The 16,631-nt window shown below is 35.1% G+C and overlaps 1 protein-coding gene across 1 annotated transcript in view; it reads right to left on the bottom strand.

The window, feature by feature from the left end:
• Positions 1–16,009, bottom strand: part of inpp4b (inositol polyphosphate-4-phosphatase type II B) — a 115,032-nt gene extending 99,023 nt beyond the window's left edge. Inside the window, exons 1-2 of the mRNA XM_073842549.1 lie at positions 15,809–16,009; positions 5,463–5,542 (exon numbers count right to left, since the gene is read on the bottom strand). The gene's annotated coding sequence lies outside the window, so the exon portion shown is untranslated. The remainder of the gene's footprint in view (positions 1–5,462; positions 5,543–15,808) is intronic.
• Between the last annotated feature and the right edge of the window lie 622 nt (positions 16,010–16,631).

The raw sequence follows: 16,631 nt of genomic DNA on the forward strand, positions 1-16,631 counted from the left end.
CGCCTCTACCCATAAACTCCCTCCCAATCAATACACGGACTGTAAAGTGATTGAATTCAAGACTCAAAGATCTCCAGTGCAGGCCGCTGTTTATTGCCCTATACTCGGAGCATCTAAGACTGCTTGGATAAGGATCTATAAATAACTGAATGTGTCATGATATAGAGAGAGGAAGAGATAAGCCAGAAATGAAAAGGTGACCTGCGAGGGGACGAAGAGAGGAAAGACAACACTTCCTGAAACGCAGCGCAGCAGAGCTGACAACTGTGTGAAAGGTCTCAGCCGGGTCGAGCAAAAGAGTCACAAACACACACCACGCAGCCACTGCTCTCCTATTATTTGCACAACAAAAACAACTGAAGCCAAACAGAAAGGCTGAAAGGTAGACACCAAAATGGAGTGCTTATTATGAACAATTAATGATAGAGAGCTCAAGAGTGCTCAAGACAACTTATCCAGCAAGAAGTTTTTGAAAGTATTTTTCCCATACATGAAATACATTGCACGGCATTTCAGAAAAAGAGTCATTTCTACACCACGATACAAACAAAAGCTCTCAGACGAATCACAATATACACACAGATAAAAGACTATGTACTTTAAATCTTTTAGAGGTGAATGAACAACTTGCTCCATACAGTAAAGCACTGCGAAATGATGCAACTGAAATAATACAATAAAAAAATAAAATATAATAGTTAAATAATAAATGTAAATTTCATTTATGCATTGAATAAGCATACAAAATACATGATAAATATTACAAATTCAGATAAAATTATTATAGGAATATAGAAATGACAATAAAATATTGGCTATATTATGTACAAAATATTTTGTTGAATGTATTACAAAAATACAATGGTATTAATAATATAATACTTGCCTGAAAAACAAAATGTCTAACTAATGATTATGAATAACATCAAAAACTATGCACAAAATATGTCATGTACAATGGGATTCAAATGTCTGGCCACATTCAAATATATATGATTTGCTGTAGCATTTATATAGAATATAGTTTACATCTTGGAATTCAAAATTTACATCTTAGAATTTTTTGTTTACATCTCGAAGTTCTGAGTTTGCATCTTAGATTTTTTAGTTTACATCTTGAAATTCGGAGTTTGCATCTCAGAACTTAGAGTTTACCTCTCAGAATTTTTAGTTTACATCTCGGAATTCAGAGTTTACATCTCAGAATTTTTAGTTTACATCTCAGACTTGGGACTTTTCATCTCAGGTTTTTTAGTTTACATCCCAGAATTCTGAGTTTACATCTCAGAATTTTGAGTTTACATCTCAGAGTTCTGAGTTTACAACTTAGGTTTTTTTAGTTTACATCTCGGAATTCAGATTTTACATATCTGAAATTTGAGTTTACATCTCAGAATTTTTAGTTTACATCTCAGAACTTTGAGTTTGCATCTCGGAATTTTTAGTTTACATCTCGGAATTCTGAGTTTGTATCTCGGAACTTTGAGTTTACATCTCAGAATTTTTAGTTTACATCTCAGAACTTTGAGTTTGCATTTCGGAATTCAGAGTTTACATCCCAGGTTTTTTTTAGTTTACATCTCAGGATTTTTAGTTTAGTTTAGTTTAGTTTAGTTTTGGAATTCGGTGTTTACATCACACAATTTTTTTCCTGACTATTCTGAATTTATTCTGAGAAAAATATTTGTACAAAAGAATTTGTTGAATTTATTACAAAAAATTAAAATGTATTAATATTGTACTTGCCTGAAAAATAGAATGCACAACATTTTAATACACATATTTAATATACACTATTTCTAGGTGATTCTCAAGTACATAAGAGCCATGACTCTTCATACACTGTAAAAAATAAATAAATAAATAAATAAATAAATGAAAAAAAAAACATGTATAGTCAACTTGCTTATAAGAAAGAAAGAAAGAAAGCATCAACTGAACAAATACAATGACAAAGATTCATAGTTTTTTTCTAAGTTGAGTTAATATAGGTGGAAACTTCTTACAGTGTACAGATTCTTCCATCGAAGCTCAAGATGCTCTTTGAAACACCTTAGATCATGCTGAAGCTCCAGTACTGCTTTAATTAAAGCAGAAGAGACCCGAACCAAACACTACAACAATCTGAAATTCACCTTAATTTTTCAATCCAACATATACCATTTTACAATACTAAAAAAAAAAAAAAAGCTTTCCAGACTAGTGGAGCCCATGTACTGTACGCCTTGCTGCATTACACAAGAGACAGCGCAGTCCTTTTGTACTTCTGCTGCTCCTCACCAAAGAAAAACGCTATTCTGAGCTTCAAGAGCGACAGAAAGAACGACAGAGAGAAAACAGCCAGTCACCGACAGTGAATCAGAGCAAGAATCACACAAGAAGCCCAGACCAGTGTCTAAACCATAACATAAGCAATAAGCCAAATATAGAGAAAAAATGATCAATATTAACACTAATGTTGTAATCCATGTCACAGTGTGCAGGGAATCCCTCTGGCTGTCACTCACAGTTACAACACTATCAATCATGACTAAGCAGCGACCCTCTGCTTCAAAAACACAGCACGTTTTCTTAATGTTTACTGCATGCTTACTGTCAAGGAGACTTATGAGGGCGCTCTTCATAGCACAGCACTCCGAATTGGCCAAAACAAGCTTGGAAGATAGCCGTTTGGTAAATGCTTTCCCTTACTAGGTTTTGGAGCAGATCCAGTTGGTCCGTGTTTACAGGAAAGAATAACTGCACCAAAGCAGCTGTTTGAATGCCGAATCATTTAGTGAACGACAACAAGGAAACAAAACAGTCGGTTTTCAGGTCTCTCTCAAGGCCCTGATGGCACGATGCAGATGCCTATGGTTATGAATGCGGCCAGCCTGCAGCGTCTGTACTAATTTAGAACAGCAATTTGTCATTTAATTGGAGCTTAAATGTGATTTACAGTACATTTACAGGAACAAGCCCACTGGGAGGAGGACAATGGTGATCACTGCTAATGAATCACGTTTTGTTGGATTTGAACCTACAACCTTTTACGCTGCCAGATTAGATCTGTAACTAGAAAACCACACAATGTACCTGACTTTTTTCACACACTACCTAGTTTACATATTTTCCATCTTAACTATCTCTTAACCACCTCAAAACTATCCAAACTATATAAGAATGGACTAAAGTATTTAATGTTAATTTAGGGATGAACCGAATATTCAGCCACCGAAAATGGCCCAAAAGTGCATTTTCGGTTTTCTGCCGAAAGACGAAACAACACGGCCAAAACAGTATGTTGACACTTCTGCGGTGGGGACGTATTTCAGTATATCTGAGAAAGACCCATGGATAGTGATTTGCAAAACTTGTAATGCCGAAATTTCAAGAGGGGGTGTGTCTGCTGTCGTGCCTGCAGCCAGTGATGAGAGCAGAGATCGGCGCATTGCGCAGACAGATGTGCCTTTCAGTGAGTGAAAAACAATGGCTTTACGTTGGTGTTATGTCTCAATATTTTAAAGATATGTCTTTTCTATATACTGTATTTTTTATAAATATTTATGTTTTAAACCGTGGAGGTGAGCCAATGGATATCACACAAGCAACGTGAAAACTGCGCAATGTGTTAAAGTGAAAGTAAAAACTGACAGTGCTTTCAGCATCTGACATGCATTCTCTCAGAGACAATGAGAGACGATTATACTTCATATGCTGATATTAATTTAGTCCCCTACTATTGTGTAAGGGTTGTTTTTTGAAAGACTTAAATAAAGCTCTTAATTTGATGAAACTTCAAAAGGCTATCCATTGAATAAATATGAGCGCTGCGCGTTTCAAAGTCATTTGTTGCGCTGCTTTGTGTACCATTCTGACAGCGCCTCCTGCTGGAAGAGAAACACATAGAGTTGTAAATGTGAACTGATGGATCCACAAGATAATGTGTTATAAAAAATTAAACAATTTAAACAAAGGAAGTAAAATATATGTATATGTTAAGTAACATAATACTTAATTGATAATAATTGTTTAAATTAATATAACTGATTTATTCTTTGAAACTTTAATATTAATTTATGCAATTACAATGCCTTGATTTTAGTAAAATTAATACACAGTCATAGCCATAAATGCAATGGTACTAATAATTGGCATAATTCTTTCGGTGTTTCGGTTTTCGGCCTTGGTTTCCTCTTTTTCGGTTTTCGGTTTCGGCCAAGAATTTTCATTTCGGTGCAGTTATTTTTGTAGGAAAATTCAACAAAACAAAGGTTAATGTATCAAATTAAAATGTTAAATATATATTTTTGCATAATCGAGAGAATTTAATATACATTTTTTTCTCAGAATTGAGATATAAACTCAGAATTCTGACTTCCTGTTTCGCAATTCCGAGTTTAAATCTCACAATTCTGACTTTATACTTAGAAAAATATTATGATAGTACAAAATATTTAGTTGAATTTATTACAAAAAATTCTAATGTATTAATACAGTAACTGCCTGAAAAACAAAAATGTACAGTACAACTAGTGCTTCTGAATAACATCAAACAACATTGCATTTAAATACTATATATTTCTATTTTTCTGGAAAAAAATCACAAAAAAAAATTAAATTCTACACAATTTTATATTCTACACTATTTCTCTTATTTACTCAAGTAAATAAGAGCCATGCCTCTTCATACACTGTATTAATAATAATAATAAAAAATCAGTAAGTATGATTAACAAATTCATGGCAACATATGTTTTTCCATTTCTTTAACCAATTTCAACTCTTAATACAAGTTATATGAGATTCAACTAAATTGTTTAAGTTTGTTTCATATAATAAAAGTTGAAATGACATCCAGTGAATTCAATTTTGACTTTTTATATCACAAATCAGGCATTTTTTCTCAAAATTGAGATATACTTCCTTTCCAGCAATTGTGAGTTCATCTCAGAATTCCAAGTTCACGTCTCAGAATTCCAATTTTACATCTCAGAATTCCAAGTTCATGTCTCAGTTTTCCAAGTTTACATCTCCTAATTGCAAGTTTACATCTCAGAATTCTGAGTTTAAAAAGTCAGACTTCCAAATTAAGCAGATAGCACTGGCTCTAAATTAATTGGAATTTTCAATTATTCCACATCCCTCAATGTGTAAATAACATAAAGCTACCATGCAATAAACCATCATGCCACCTTGCCCTACCGTACAATGAAAACCCAAGCTGTGCTTTCATTGGACAGTCAGATCGAGCTGTGTGGCAACCAAATATGCGCCAAATACAGGAGCAGATGGCCTGTTTTCTGCTGGAGCCTCAGTCCTGTTTGATCAGCTGTGTGTGCCTGACATCATTCACCTCCGGAGAGCTCATCACATGTGCACGAAACCCAGCAAACGAAGTTCACACATAGAACGACAGCACAGCATCGATAAAGTCAGCAGCGCAGACAATGCTAAAACTCACATTCCGCTATGCAACTCACCTCAGACTTAGAGTAAGCTGCTGGTCCTTGGACTGGAGGAGATTGGCCACGGAAAAGCTGCTACTTCCCAAGAAGTTGGTCTAGAAGGGGAAACACAAGAGAATATGGTCATGACGTGAATGCAGACGTCAGCTGACTGTAGAATGTGTGATAAACACATCCTGAGATTATCCTACAAACCCTTTTCATTAATGACGTCACTACATCTTAACCGTACTACAACTTTGAGTTACAGTTTTAAATTCCATAGGAATTGCTGAATTTGAAATGAGCAAGCAAGTAGAATGTAGAATTGGAATGTGAATTTTAAATCTAATGTTGCGGAATCAACATGAATTCAAATTCGCTATTTTTTAACTAGAAAATCGAAGTTTAAGAAAAATTGGAATGCTAAAAAAGTGTGTTTTGGAGATACAAGCTTGATCACAGAACTATATGAAACAGGCAGATAAAATAATGTATGGATGGACTGAACAACAGATAGAGCAATAGATGGAATGATAGATCATTCAATAGAAAAAAACATAAATAGAACAATACATAAAACAACACAGACAAATAGAATGCTAACAGATAGAATGACAGAGAATCATAGATTCTCACGATAGATAGAATGATAGATAAAACGGTAGATAGATTGAACGATAGATAGAATGCTAGATAGATAGAATGTTAGATAAAACGCTAGATAGATAGAACGGTAAATAGATAAACGTTAGATAGAACAATAGATAGAACGGTAGATAGAATGTTAGATAGATAGAACGGTAGATACAGTACAGACCAAAAGTTTGGACACACCTTTGAACCAACGTTTTCTTTATTTTCATGACTATGAAAATTGTAGATTCACACTGAAGGCATCAAAACTATGAATTAACACATGTGGAATTATATACATAACAAAAAAGTGTGAAACAACTAAAAATATGTCATATTCTAGGTTCTTTTGCTTTGATTACTGCTTTGCACACTTTTGGCATTCTCTTGATGAGCTTCAAGAGGTAGTCACCTGAAATGGTTTTCACTTCACAGGTGAGCCCTGTCAGGTTTAACAAGTGGGATTTCTTGCCTTATAAATGGGGTTGGGACCATCAGTTGTGTTGTGCAGAAGTATATATAGTATATAGAGAATTAAATATTTTATAGAATTAAATATAATTCCACGTGTTAATTCATAGTTTTGATGCCTTCAGTGTGAATCTACAATTTTCATAGTCATGAAAATAAAGAAAACTCTTTGAATGAGAAGGTGTGTCCAAACTTTTGGTCTGTACTGTAGATAGAACGATAGATAGAACGACAGATAGAACGGTAGATAGATAGAATGTTAGATAGATAGAACAGTAGATAGATAGAATGCTAGATAGAACGGTAGATAGATAGAACAATAGATAGAATGGTAAATAGATAGAATGTTAGATAGATAGAACGGTAGATAGATAGAACGACAGAACGTAAATAGATAGAATGTTAGATGATAGAACGTTAGATAGATAGAACGTTATGACAGTTATAGAATGACAGATAGAATAACACATAGAACGATAAAGAACCATCACATTGGTTTGCAGGATACATTTTCATTCCTAGCACACAGCAATCATCTGTTCCCGGCAGCCTGGAAACATGTTTGTGTGTTTATGCATGAATCCAGCAGTTCCAGTGAGCGTGAATAAACACACAGTGCAGGAAAGGAGCCATCAATAAACACACACAAACACACACAGTGGACAAGAGACAGATTGCTAGAGGAGCATGAATAGAGTAAAGAGTAAGAGAAATGGAAAATAATGCAAGAGAACTAGAAAAAGCAAAGTTTAGTCAAAGAAGTTTGAAGTTTAGCAGTTGCTACACAGACAGACAGACACAGGCAGAGGCCAACAGACTAGACTGAAAGCTCTAGGAGGAGTGACGGTTCATAAATGTCTGGTCTCAGATGAATGCAGCAGCTTAAACACAACTGCTCTGTCAAGCAACATAATGAGAAAACAGAGACGTAAATGTGGACTGGATGCGTTCATCGCTCTGGTTTTGTTCCGCTGAGAGAGAGCCGGTCATAGCAAGGACATGCAGCCCTCTACACTGCCTTAATTAGTAATTACAACACACACACACACACACACACACACAGAGACAGAAATCCCTCGACATTTCTCAAAAATGAATTACCATGCCGCATTTTTCACTGTACAGACTCAGTGCAGGCCAAAACAGACTCTGGTTTTTGGGGGAAATGCTGTGGAATTGATTTACACGTTTGAAGTGTTTGTTTCTCCCCCATGGTTCAGATATGAATATTGATATGATGATATAGAGACTGCATAACATCAAACATTTATATATAATCTCCCATATATTTCTGAAAGGGTCATGTGACACTGAAAACTAGAGTAATGGCTGGTGAAAGTTTAGCTTTGCATCACAGAAATAAATTATAATTTAAAGAGTATTAAAATAGAAAACCATTATTTTAAAATCACAAATACAAAAATAAATGCAGCCTTGATGAGCACTAGAAAATTCCTCTACTCCAAAAATCCAGCTCACTTTAAAATCGTTGCGAAGTAAACAAGAACGGCACATAATATCGCCAAATGTTCCTGTCTTTTGCATGTTTGCCTTTTTTAAATAACGATTTACTCGTGAAGGCGCGCGTATGGTGTTTACCAAGACAAAGTGTTGTCAGAGATCAAGACGGGATCTTGAGCTTGACAGGATCAAATACGTGGGAATGCGGCGTACGGTTTGCCTCTGACAGTAATTGGGAAGGAGAGTGTTTATTTCTAAGCTTGAATCGGTTTAGCACCATCATCATCATCACTTCAATTCAGCTAAATAAGAAGGTCACTAGCCACTACACAGGAGGTTAAACAGAGCGAGTAGTGATTTATTGATGTTTTACATGTGCTGAAAAGGTTACAGGCCAATTTACAGTATTGACAAAGACTTTAGTGGAAGAGCCAGATGTGTGTCCAGATAATAGCTAAATCCTCCACATATACTTCAGAAGTACACTACCACACATGACCCTTATAGACACAACATGCATTCTAGCTTGTTTTGGTCTGTCTCTTTTGTAAAGATAGCAGTGCCTGAGGAACACAATCTCAGGCATCATTACTCCACAAAACATGTGCAACAGTAAGTGAGAGGAAAAGATCAGCAATGCAACTCTGAAAAAAACGTTGCCCATGCAGCAGAATCGGTTTCAGAGATAAAGGATAAACTTATGCAACTACTGAGACGAGTTATCTACATATATCTCTACATATACCACCATTTGCAACTGTTCAACCAGTTCCATTTAGCTGTACAAAAAAAAAATATATATATATATACAGAAGGATTTAATACTAAAAGAACAGACACACAAACACAGTAAAACAGATTAGTAAAAGACAAGTAAATATGACCCTAGACTTGAGGTGAAAGGCCTTAAAGGGATAGTTCACCCCAAAATAAAAATGACCTAAGATTTACTCTCCCTCAAGCCATACTAGATGTATATGACTTTCTACTTTCAGACAAATGCAATCAGTTATATTAAAACATTTTTTCAAGTTTTATAATGGCAGTGAATGGGTGTGGAGTTTTTGAAGTCCAATAAAGTGCATCCATCCTAGTGCTGGGCGATATGGAAAAATCATGTATCACGATATGGATTATTTTATATCACGATAACGATATATATCACGATATACCAAAATAAAGTACGTTTTCAGTTATTCTCTGAAAAGTTTGACAAAAATATCATTGCATAATTTTTTTGCAACTTTATTTTTATTCGTTATTTGAAGTGACATTTTACTGAACTGTCACAAATGAGAAAAATACATTTTAGTGCAGCAATATAAATGTATCAAAAACAAATATTTTAAATTAAAACTTACCACAGACAAGCAGTCGGCTCTCTGTGCCTTTCTTTCGTATTAAATCTTTATTAAAAACCATATTTTAAAGAACTTTTCTACCTGGACAAGTGCATCTATTATGTTGCCTTGTTTATTTAAAACTGCACTATTTTAAACCTAGCCAAAAAGCCACGTGTTGACTGTGAAACACAGTAGACTGCATTTATATGCATTTATGGTACATTTCTGTGTCAATCCATGGTCATTTTTACAGCGAACAATGCGCTGTCACTTTAATTCAGCGCAGCAAAAACAGACTCTGTGCCGAAGGGATCGCTCCACTGCTGCAAACGCACCGCTTCTGGAACGCACTGCCGGACAGCAACCGCGTGCAGTGTGAACGATCTGATCCGTTAACATGGGTGCGGAAAAAAATACGCAACGCATACGCACTGCAGACGAAGTATGTGTGAAACAGGCGTCAGCGTCGGGCGCGGAAACAGTCTTTTGGCAGAGTTTGCACATGACTGTCTTCTGGTCCGTGTCGGAGCTCTTGAAGCCAAAATGCAACAAAATCACTGACGTATCCCCACGTGTCGGTAAAAGTACTTCTTGTCTGCTGCCTGCGTAGCAGTTTCAGTTTGTTGCGACTCGATCCGGGCATTCATCTTCAACCTCTTGCGTCTCCATCTTTAGGCACTCATGTCGCAACAACGTAAAGCGTCACGTCGCACAAGACGGAGTTTCTTTGTCAAAAAGTTCGTTTTTATTCTTGATTATCACTTATAGGGTAGAGTATGCATTGCACAGCAACAAGACACTATCATACATTTGTCATAGCCTATTTAATGCAATATTTTCTTTAGTAATTGATAAAATTAGGTTAGAGACGATAGAAACGATAGAAGAGAAATAGGACGATAGACACTTTTCTATCGTCCCCACGATATATATCGTCATATCGCCCAGCACTAATCCATCCATTATAAAAAGTGCTCAATATGGCTCTGGTGGGTTAACAAAGGCCTTCAGAAGTGAACTGATGTGTTTTTGTAAGAAAAATATCTATATTTAAAACTTTATAAACCGTAAAAATGAGAGTGGCGTTCCAGCAGATGACGTAGGAGTATGTCTGTTTTTTTTTGTTTTTTTTCCCGCTACATTATATTCTGCACTACATTTAACATATTCCCGCTAAATTTAAATCCCATTTCCAGAATCTCACATTTAAATTTCCACTACTGAAAGAGAGAGATAACATATACAAATTGTCAAAAATAGTATGTTATTTTATTCATCTTGTCAAGATACAAAATTTGTTTAACATTTTGCTGTCAAAAGTCAAGTGTCGCAGAGAGAGAGAAAAAATACATCTGTCATTTAAAATTACAAGCAAAATATGAACAAAAACGTTGGAATGTAGCTATTGCGAAATGAAATTTCAGAACTTTTTAACAGAACAATTTAACATCCCTGAGAAATGTCCCGATGTCAATTTCAACATTTCATCTACAAGATCTATAAAATACAACAATAGTATAAATCAGGGCTGCCACTAACAACTATTTTATAGCAATTAATCTACCAACTAATTTACAGATTAATCAATTATTCTAAACAACTAATTTCCCACAAAAAATTAACGACTTTACTTAAGAAAATTGTATTTTTAATAAAATCAATTAATTTGAGATGCTTTTTAAATAAAACCATTAAAATGGAATACAGAAAAGTAATGGAAAAGAAATTGGTAAAAAAAAAAAAAATAGAACTGTAAAACTCTATTAATTAGACAGACTTTTTGATTAAAAAAAATTAACCTCTAAAACAGAGTATGGAAAGATTCTAACGGAAAAAAATAAATTTGAAAATAAAATGGATTTTATAGGGCCCTATAATTATAATTATTTTTTGTGTGGTACAAAAACAACAATAGTCTTTAAAATGACTTAAAATACATATATAATAGCAATGAGTTAATAATAATTAGTTCAAATAAAGAATCAAAAGCAAGAAATCATATGGTTTTATTGCACAAAACTGTTGAAATGTATAATGTATTATAAACAACAGAGCTATATACAACAAAGGCCTGCAGAGGGCGCCAAAGGCCTAAAGATTGTTTTTACACTTCACTGCTCAATCTAACCCTTGTTTAATATGGACTAAACAACATTTTAGTCAAATGTCCACTTTAATCTTTAATATTTGGCTATGTCTTTACCACAGAAATGCTATAGCCACAGTAACTGAATGAATTTGTGGACATCAAAACGTGTAAGCTCAAGAGTGAGGGTTTATACTTTTATTTTGAAATCACGATGAACACTTAGTGTAATGAGAAAGCGGTTTATAAATGATTTACCTTACAAATCTGATGAAATGGTGCACATTGCGTTCCCAGATGAGCGCTATAATAAACCCAAACTCAAAACAACATGCAGAGATGAAGTTTGAGATGCTCTAATAACAGTTCTTGTGGAACAGCATACTATGAACGGAGCTGCTGTGAGACACATGTACGACGCATATAAATAATTGCCGCACATATATTGATCGCATTTATTTATTTATCTGAATCGTAGCATTTGTAAATTCACAATTATGCTTTTTAAACGGGTTTAATATATAATGCAACCTCGGAAAACAGTCTAATAAATGCGTTTAATGAATTCTCGACACAGGCAAAATGAAATCAAAGATTTTTAAAAAATAGAATAGTCGATTAGAAACGATGAATCGCAACAGCCCTAGTATAAAACAATAGTAACTAATAATAAATTAAATAATCTCAAAATCGCAAGCCATATATGAAATGATCGATAATAAGAGTAAAGTGCAATTATGCTGTTCTGAAAGGACTTCGGGATATTGTTAGACCGCCTACATATTATGGTTTATAAAGTTTTAAATATAGATATTTTTCTTACACAAATGCATTGATTCATTTCAGAAGGCCTTTATTAACACCCCAGAACTGTGTGGAGCACTTTTCTTGATGGATTTATGCACTTTATTGAGCTTTAAAATATCAACACCTATTCACTGCCATTATAAACCTTGAAAGAGCCAGGACCTTTTTAATACATCTCCAACTGTATTCGTCTGAAAGAAGAAAGTCATATACACCTACGATTGCTTGAGGGCAAGTAAATTTTGTCATCATTTAAATATAATAGTGAAAAAATCTCATTTTATGAGATCTCCTGTATTATTTTACCGAACATATTTGGCCAATGTGTGTTTTTTATGCCTTTCTAAGCCATATAGACTGTTATTACTCAACAGTCCTGAAAAACAGTTTATTTTATCACCTTGAGCAAAACTAAAAATCATAAAACATGTGCCGCAATATGAATTTGAACCTCAAAATCAACCTTTAGACCTTTAACAAGAATTTGTTTCATTTATATAGCCATATATGAAATACATTAAGGCAGATAAGAATTTACTAAAGTGGTTTTAGTTTCTATTTAGTATTTTGGGCACAAATAACAAAACTCAAAATGACCTTTCGCCTCAGAAGGTCTTTAGCCCTGTTGTGCTTTCCTCTACAAATACTCTGCATGATTTATCTTGCTTTTCTTTTTCTTAAAGCACTTCTATACAGACACACTGACAAGAGTGTGAAATCTTGATAACAAACCACCTGCAGCGTAAGGGTTTTTGTTTTGCTGTATTGTCTTTCTTTCTTTCTTCCTTCTTTCCGTGCTGAAGCTCAGAGGCGACTCATGAAGGACCAGACAGCACCCGCAGAAATAGTCTCAGTCTCGAGATGAGTCACATGCGAGAGCGTTTTTATCTTGTGTACTTTTCCAACTGCTGCTGGAGGAATTTTTCTGCTTTTAAAGGGCATCCTTTGCACTGACCTCTTCTGTGTGTACACTTCCTTCCTCAGCTCTTTTACGCTAATAGAGCAGCTTCTCAGGTGCAACATAGCAAACCACATACACACACATACATATACCTGTATGTATAAGACACCCAAGAACACAAAAAAACAGCTAAAATTAAACCGATTTATACTACAGACAAAACAGAGCATCTTAAAACCTGTCACGCACACACAAAAGCAATAAATGTGCATAGACACAAACAAACACACAGAAAAACGACATTCGCAGCCCCTCATTTTCACCAACAGCTTTATAGTTTATAGCCAGAAGGAGCAGGACAATCTGCTCGTCATTCAAGCAGACAAACATAATGAAACTTGATAAGCATTTCCTGAAGGAAACAGCAGCATTTGCAAGGGTTAGCAAAACATGTGTTCTGGTTTAAGGTAAGTGTATGTGTTTGTTTTTGATTCAGAGTGAATGGCGCATCAGAGACACTTTGTCGCTGTCAAGCCAAACAGAACAGACACATGTAGGATCTGATCAGCTGCACATGAAACACAACACATGCAACAATAAAAAAGTTATATATACATGCAAGCAAGATCCAATCAGTGTGCATATAGATATCGCAATGACATCATTACTGTAAGATGCATTTGTCAATGGGAATTTTTACTATTTTTTTTAAAGGCATAACTTTCCAAAAATACTAGTTTTTATTGTTCAGGCCACTTAATTAGCCAATATTTATTTTATTTCTCAAAATCTGTTGACAGTTTTGTTGAAGGTTAATGCATTTATGTCAATGTATCACAATTTTTGTGTGTGAATTTTTATGTTTTTTATTTTTCAAGTCACTTAATCAGTCAATGTTTAGCCTAGTGATTAGTCTAGTAATTAGAACTGACATATAACCATCTTAATTAGTAAAGCATCAAAGAATAATAAAAGAATGATAAATAAAATGCATATAAAGCAAAAAACTGTTTTTTATGTATTATTTATATAATTTAATGGTTAATGCATTTTTTGTGAATTTAATATTTGTATATATTTTTGTCAGATTTTGTCAGATTTTTTATATGTTTATATATAATAATATATTATTTATATTATTTAATGTTTTTTATATTTGTGTATATATATATATATATATATATATATATATATATATATATATAATTTTTATGTATTATTTATCTAATTGAATGATTCATGCATTATTTATTAATGTATTTTTTGTGAAGTATGTATATATAATATTTTTATGTTACATAATTTAATGGTTCCTGCATTTTCATTAATGCATTTTTTTTTTTTTTTTTTTTTTTTTTTGTGGTGAAGTAAATTTTTTATATATTTTTGTCAGATTTTTTGTGAAGTTAAAATATATACTTATTTCTCTGCCACTCAAAAAATCCATATTGTGACCCTGGACCACATGATCAGTCATGAGGGTCAATTTGTTTAGATTTATGAAGAGATTTATGAGATTTACAATAAATAATCTTTCCATTGATGTATGGTTTGTTAGGATAGGACAATATTTGGCCGAGATACAACTATTTAAATCTGGAATCCAAGGGTACCAAAAAAATCTAAATATTGAGAAAATCACCTTTAAAGTCGTCCAAATGAAGTTCTTAGCAATGCATATTACTTATCAAAAATTAAGTTTGGATATATTTACAGTAGGAAGTAAAAAAAATTCTTTATGGAACATGATCTTTACTTAATATCCTAATGTTTTTTGGCATTAAATAAGAAAAATCGATAACTTTGACCCATACAATGTGTTGTTGGCTATTGCTACAAATATACCCGTGCTACTCATGAACGTTTTTGTGGTCCAGGGTTACCTATCGGTCTAATGTTAATCCAGTTTAGCACAACCAACACTAAAATTACAGACACAAGAAGAGCTTTAAATGGAGAACATTAAACAGTTCAAACAGAATTAAATCCAGTAGTTTAATACTAAGTGTTGAACAAACCCTCACCAGCATGTCTGCCGAATATCAACATTGTTTGCTTTGCAAGTGAATAGAGAGAAAAGGAAAAGATAAAAGTGAAGTTTCCTGACATTCATAATGAGCTGCCGCTGTCACTCTCTCTCTCTCTCTCTCTCTCTCTCTCTCTCTCTCTCTCTCTCTCTCTCTCTCTCTCTCTGTCAGAGGCTAAACACAAACTTCTGATCATGCCCTCCCCTCGTCACCGGAGGAAGTGTGCACGCTCAAAACATGACACCGACACAAATGCAGACGCGCGCTTACCTTGCCATCTAAATGAAGACACACCACACACGTCGGCTGCTTATACAAATCTAAGACTCCAGCCTACCTCAAAGAAACTTTCATAAAGGTATTCATAAATCATTCGATAACCTCCCCAAACAGAGATTTTGCCATATTTAGCACACGTCTGGAGACTGCAAACTACAACAAACACATCTGGCTCTTCAAAGACGACATCTCACACTTCAAATTTCCCACACGGATCACGCCAATGTCAGTCCAGCAGCACCAGCCGGTCCATCCCACCTGTGCGTTCAGGTCATTCGGCTTCGGGCGACAAACGAGAACCCTTAAGACGATCCTGCACCTGCGTAAACGCACTCAAAGGCTGCATGTTGACATCCTGAAAGCAGACTCACTTGTTAAGAGTAGCGTTCGCACTCGGAGGTCCACAGAGGAAGTGTCCTAGCGGAGCCGTCGCGGGGCAGAAACGCCTGCACGAGATCGCATCTCCTCCTAATGGTACATTTGCAGCCTCCTTCCCATCTATGCATACCAGCCGGGGCGAGCAAACACACGCGCACGCAGCGAGCACGCAGAGCGGCGACACGACCCGACTGAACAACTGAATAAACCACTGCAGATCTGAGCCCACGCCAGAGACGCTGAGAGAGAGGGAGAGAGAGAGAGAGAGAGAGAGAGAGAGAGAGAGAGAGAGAGAGAGAGAAAGGGGGAGGGAGTAAGACTGGGGAGGCGTGTAATACTCAGAGATTAAGGAAGGAACAGAAAAAAAAAGAGAGAGAGAGACAGAGTGCACACACTGTGTGTGAGAAAGAGAAAAAGTAGGTGAGAAAACAGACACACCTCACACGGGTTAAACAGTGACGGGGGTCAGTGACTCAACAGCTACTTGAATTAAACAAACATACACTGATTGTGTTTGTGTTTTGTGTGCTGTATGGTCCATATAGTCTGGTATTTGCATGCGTTGCTCTGCAGTCGAAGGCATTACAGTTTTATAGGCTTACAGCTAATCCACAAATACGCATCAGAGCCACGTTTTCAGAGAAAAAGGAGCCTGTGCGCTCCTCAAAAATATATATGGTGTGATAAAAAATCTGACAGTATGGAATTAAAGCAAAAGAAACATTATGAAACATTAGGGTAAATGCCATATAAGCCATATTTTATCTAAAGTAAAGGGCGTTTATACAGTAACAGCGCCAACAGCATTTCAGCAGA

This window comes from Garra rufa, chromosome 6 (assembly GCF_049309525.1).
Source record: "Garra rufa chromosome 6, GarRuf1.0, whole genome shotgun sequence".
Taxonomy (NCBI): domain Eukaryota; kingdom Metazoa; phylum Chordata; class Actinopteri; order Cypriniformes; family Cyprinidae; genus Garra; species Garra rufa.